The 5,446-nt window shown below is 59.8% G+C and overlaps 1 pseudogene; it reads left to right on the top strand.

The window, feature by feature from the left end:
- Positions 1-2,439: 2,439 nt before the first annotated feature.
- Positions 2,440-3,212, top strand: LOC140645937 (feather keratin Cos2-3-like; annotated as a pseudogene).
- The last annotated feature ends 2,234 nt before the right edge of the window (positions 3,213-5,446 follow it).

Genomic DNA, 5,446 nt, shown 5'->3' on the forward strand with positions numbered 1-5,446 from the left:
TTTAGCGGCGATCCCCTAACGGGATAGCTCCTCCTCTTCTTGACTTCTCCGTGCCTTTTCATACCATAACTACCCAGGTGCTGTCCCCACAAAGCGGAGGGGCTGCCATGGAAAACTCGGAGCAAATGCCAGCCATTTCGACCAGAGTCCTGTCTCTGTAGAGCAGCTGGCAAGCCTCTTCACGGATCTCTTCCCCTGCGAGCAGTCCTTTGTACTGGGATGGACTTTGCTCACCAGTTGGTCCCACTGACTGTACCATGAGGTGCCCACAGAGCCCTACCACCGACAACCAAGTCCCAAGGAAGCACGAGCTGGCTTGCACCACCTCGCACCTCCAGAGCAGCCATGCATTCACCACAGAAGCCATGTACTCTGTGATCAAGGCAATCACACATACTGCCTGCAAATTACGTTTTTCATCAGAGTAATTCCACATATGGCTCTTACACATGGGCATTGCGTCAAGAAAAGCCAAGGGGTCCCTGTGGATGAAGAACAACTCATGAAAGACACCCATCAAAGAGCTCGATACCATGCCTTGCCTTGCCTTGCCTTGCTTTGCCATGCCTTGCTTTCCCTTCCTTTGCTTTGCCTTGCCTTGCCTTGCCTTGCCTTGCCTTCCCTTCACTTCCCTTGCCTCGCCTCGCCTTGCCTACCCTTGCCTTGCCTTGCCTACCCTTGCCTTGCCTTGCCTACCCTTGCCTTGCCTTGCCTTGCTTTCCCTTGCCTTCCCTTGCCTTCCTTTCCCGTTTCTCCTCTGCATGTTTCCCATCCAGTGTGTGATCCTTCTCCACTGTCGTTGCAACCCCTCCTTCTCCGTCCCACCTCCCCTCCTCCAGAAAGAAACTTGCCCCAGTTGGATGCTCCCAGTCCTTCCAGCATCCTTGCACATCCTGGTGAATACCACTCTGTTTCCCACTTTCTTACTCCTTCCCTCACCTTGTGTTTCTTCGGGCTCTAGATCAGTGGCTTGAGGAGAGGCAGCACCAGCACCGTTGAAGACGGACACTCCTCTGTGCCGGGAGAGGCTGGTAGTGAGGCGGGCGAAGATCAGGGACCATGGCCTGAAGAACAGCATAACCACAGCTAAGTGGCAAGTGCCTTGCGTCTCTCTTCTCATATCTGCTGCCAGGTGGAGAGCTGAATCGCCCCACAGGAGCCCAACAAGGCCGGGTTGCACACCAGGGAGTTGGTACCACCTTTGGAGACAAGGAGCACACCAGTCCGGCAGCGCTCAGCACAGGCCAGCATGGGCGGTACCTCACAGAAGAAGCAGTCAATGACATTGGGGCTGCGGCTGGGCAACCATAGGGTGAGTGCCACTGGGGCCAGCGAGGGAGAGTGGCCCCAGCCCTCAGGCCTGCCATCGCAATGGCACAGACCTTCCCTCGCATGACACGGGGGATCCCTGGGGCTGGCACGTGGCCACAGATCGCTCGTAGGCCATGACTGCGAGCAGGAAGGGCTGGGCCACACAGCTGCCAAAGAAGCTTGTCCTCTCCATAGATAGGAAGTGCAGTGGCATCCTGAGCATCGTGACCAATGAGCGGCCGATCACCGAGGCCCAGAATCCCAGAATCGTTGAGGTTGGAAGGCACCTCTGGTGATGGTCAGGTCCGACCCTCCTGCTCAAGCAGGGTCAGCGAGAGCAGGTTGATCAGGACGCTGGCCCGTGTAGTCCTGAATATTTCCAAGAATGGAGACTCCACAACCTGCCTGGGCAATATCTCCTGGGCTTGGCCACCCTCCGAGTAGAAGAGTTTTCCTCGTGCCTGGGTGGAATTTCCTTCCACGCTGCTCCAGTATGCACACAAGGGCAAGTAAGCAAGCACTCCTGCCTACACGTGAGCAACTGTGGACTCGCCCGAGGACACACGAGGAAGCCCCTCGGCAGGGCAGGGCTGGAGCACGCTGGGGCAGGACAAGGCTCCAGACACGCTGACGGCGCTGGTATTTGTAGGGGACCCCCGGAGAGAGCCTAGAGAGCAGAGGAGGCCCAACAGGCACACAAAGGCCTCCCCAGAGCGGCATTAGGAGGAAGACAGTCAAAAGCTGCAGCAGCCTGCCAGTGACCATCAGAGAGAGCTTGGAGGGTGGGAGGAAGGGGACGCGGCACATTGTCCCGCTCGGGAACCCTTTGGCATGCAGGCGAGGATTGCAGGGCTGGGAGCAGCTGGGCCCTTTCTGCCAGTGGGGCTGCCAACAAGCCCACACGAGTGCCCCAGGCCAATGTCCCCAGCCTGCACGCGACCCCTCCGGCACTTGGGACTCATCTGCTGCTGGCACTGATGTGCTCCTGTCCCAGGAATCCTTAGGTCTCCCACCCCAGCAATGAAAAGGAACCTCCAAGGGGAGCGGCGGGCACGACCAAACAAGGAAATGAAAAGGCAGCCGTGCAGGAAGCCAAAACACAGCCCGTATCATTAGCTGGGATGTTTTGCATTTCAGATGAGCTTCTCAGAAAATTACTACTTCCACAGAGGCTTCCTCTGGACCTGGGGCAGTGCAGGACCAGTATAAAAGCCACCCCAGCTCTTCACTCTCTCATCCGCTTCGCTCCCCTTCTTCTCCTTCGGAAGCAAGTGAGTTGGAAGCTCTGTCCTATACTGGGGCTTGGGGCTGCCACTCCTGGGAGAAGGGGGGAGAAGGTCTGGGGTGGAGAGGGGCTGGGGCTGGGCTGAGGGGACTCTGGGGCTCTTGTCTAGGAAAGAGCTTTCCTGGGCCTGGCTCTCTTTGCATGGTGCCCAGGGGGACAGGCAAAGAGGTGTGTGCGCCTCCCTGCACAGCCTCCATCTCCCCGCCCAGCACATGCCTTGGCTCCCTCGTGGTGGGCGGACAGGCTGCTCCTCACGCACCCCCGTGCTCCCCCCTGCCCTCTCTCCCAGGTGCACCTCCAGCCCCAAGACATGTCCTGCTACAACCAGTGCCTGCCCTGCCAGCCCTGCGGCCCGACCCCGCTGGCCAACAGCTGCACCGAGCCCTGTGTCAGGCAGTGCCAGAACTCCACCGTCGTCATCGAGCCCTCCCCCGTGGTGGTGACCCTGCCCGGACCCATCCTCAGCTCCTTCCCACAGAACACCGTTGTGGGATCCTCCACCTCCGCTGCCGTTGGCAGCATCCTCAACTCTCAGGGAGTGCCCATCAACTCCGGGTGCTGTGACCTCTCTGGCATTTCCAGCCGCTACTGCGGCAGAACATGCCTCCCCTGCTAAAGCTGCCACAGGCGGCCCCGCAGAAGGACCCCAGGAACCCAGAAGATGGTAGTGGACTGAGCACAGAGATCCTGGCCATCTCTTTCAGGGGGGCTGAGCATCCACCGCTCCACCTGCAAAGGCAGGCAGGCAGAGGCGTGCCTGGGCCCTCTGAAAACATGGCCCTCGTCTAACGTGCCTGTTTCTCACTCTCTTTCCTCTCTCTCTTTTCTCTGTTGTCTTCTGCTGCCCTGGGCTGTGAGCACCTGCTAAGCCCCATGCGAGGAAGGACCTGCTGCCCCTCTCCCTCTCAGGGGCAGGCAGGCAGGCAGGCAGGCAGGCAGGCAGACGCCACGTGCGAACTCCACCCTGGCCAAGGGGCAAAGACTCCTAGCTACCCCTGGTGCTCCCTGCACCGTGGGCCCCACTCAGAGGACCTCCTTCCCCTCTTTCAACTCATTAAAGTTCTGCTGCATCCCAGCCTGGGCCTCTGCGTGGTCCTTCTCTCTCCGCACGCTCTCCCTGGCTTCCAGAGAGAAAGGTGTCGCTCTGGGGAGATCTTGCGGGCATAAAGGACAGCCACCGGTGTTCCCGGAGGCCTGCCTTGCTGCATCCCCGCACACAAATGCCCTCCTCAGCCTTTGAGCACGCCCTGCAGATGATGCGGGAGCCCAACCACTGTCTGAGTGAGGAGTCCATCTCCCCGGCCGCACTGCCTGCTGGTGGTGGCACTGGGAGCTGGTTCTGCCTCCAGCAGCACCTGTGAGCCCTCCCTGGCTGGCGGCTCTTGCCTCAGGAGGGCCCCTCTCCCTGTGGCAGGTGTGGTGGTGGTGGTGGTCCTGGTTGTCAGACAGGTTGCTCCTCACGGGCCCCTGTGCGTCTCTCCCCGGTGCACCTCTGGCCACAAGACGTCTCCAGCTACAACCTCTCTCTCCCTCAGCCGAGGAAGAGAGGTGGGCTATTCCTCGCCCACTTCCCTTTGTGGCTTCCAACTACAAGCCGGTGCTTCTGCAGCATTTCAGCTCTCCTTGCGTTGACTGAGCCTTCCTTGTAGGTCTTGCAGGGATCTGGTCTATCCCCAGTCAGGCTGCCAGCATTTCCTCCAGCACAGCTAGAAGAGGCGGAGTTTCTAAGTGCAGATGTGGTCTGTTTCCTGACAGCTCACTCTCTGTCTCTCTAGGCACGCACGTAGAAACAGTACCTAGGAGGATTTGCGTTATCGGCAAAAGGGATGCGTAGGGTCTTGTTCCCCCTTTCACGCCCGTTGCTCACAACACGTCCCCATCCTTTGCCACGCGCCATCTGCAGACTCCCCTCTCCCAAAAGGATAGCTCCCGGTTTTGCCGAAGGCTCAGGACTTCCCTCTTCCCCCTCCCGCGCTGGCAGTCCCACCGACCCACTGCCCTGCTCCTCCCCAGCCTGACACCCCTGTCTCACCAGCCTCCGCCAGTCCCACCAAGGCTGCCGGGTAAACCTGGACCGTGTCCATCTGCCCACTCCACAAGGTGCCCAGGGAGCTCCCAGGAAGTGGCAGCTGAAGCTTGCCAGCTCCTGTGTTCTCCTCCCTCTGCCAGCTCAAAGCCACCTCCAAACCTCAGCCCAAAGGGTGGAGCAAAACACTCTGAGGGCTGCCTGGGTTCTCACACCTCTGCCCCAGGGACCTTTTCTACTCACACCGCCTAGTGGTTAAAGCACTTGCTCGGCCAAACTAAGGGAATCAAGCTGCCACCTGTGCTGGGCCCCAGGCTCCCCAGGGCCAGGACCAGGTTTTCCAGTGCTGGGAGCTTCCAGCTGCTGCAGCCAGGCCACAGCTCGACCTTTCAAACTCCTCTCGGTCACAAGGGCCCTGAACATCCTCGCAGGCACTCATACCCGCTTGTAAAACTGCTGCCTCTTGTAAAAGCCCAGGCCAGGCTGCCCAAGGGGAGCCGCGCACCTACGGCAGGCAGGTAGGAACCTGCTGACGGTTCCCAGAACTGGAACTGCAGTGCTCAGGCAGAAGGAGACACAGGAGGCGGCCAGGGACACAACCCTCACAGCCATCTCCAGCAGGGAAAAAGGCTCCCTGGTCGACTTCTCTGGCCACCCGGCGCACAGCCAGAGGCAGGGTAGCATCTGTGTCAGAGCACCATGCTGAGCAGTGCTGCTTTTCCCAGCCCATGACGCCATTCCCATGACGCCAATCCCAATCTCTACCTCGCCCTCTCCATCCAGCACTTCTCGGGACATGCAGCTCTACTTCCTTCTTCCCCGGG

Source organism: Ciconia boyciana, unplaced genomic scaffold, assembly GCF_034638445.1.
Source record: "Ciconia boyciana unplaced genomic scaffold, ASM3463844v1 HiC_scaffold_49, whole genome shotgun sequence".
In the NCBI taxonomy this organism is placed as follows: Eukaryota; Metazoa; Chordata; class Aves; order Ciconiiformes; family Ciconiidae; genus Ciconia; species Ciconia boyciana.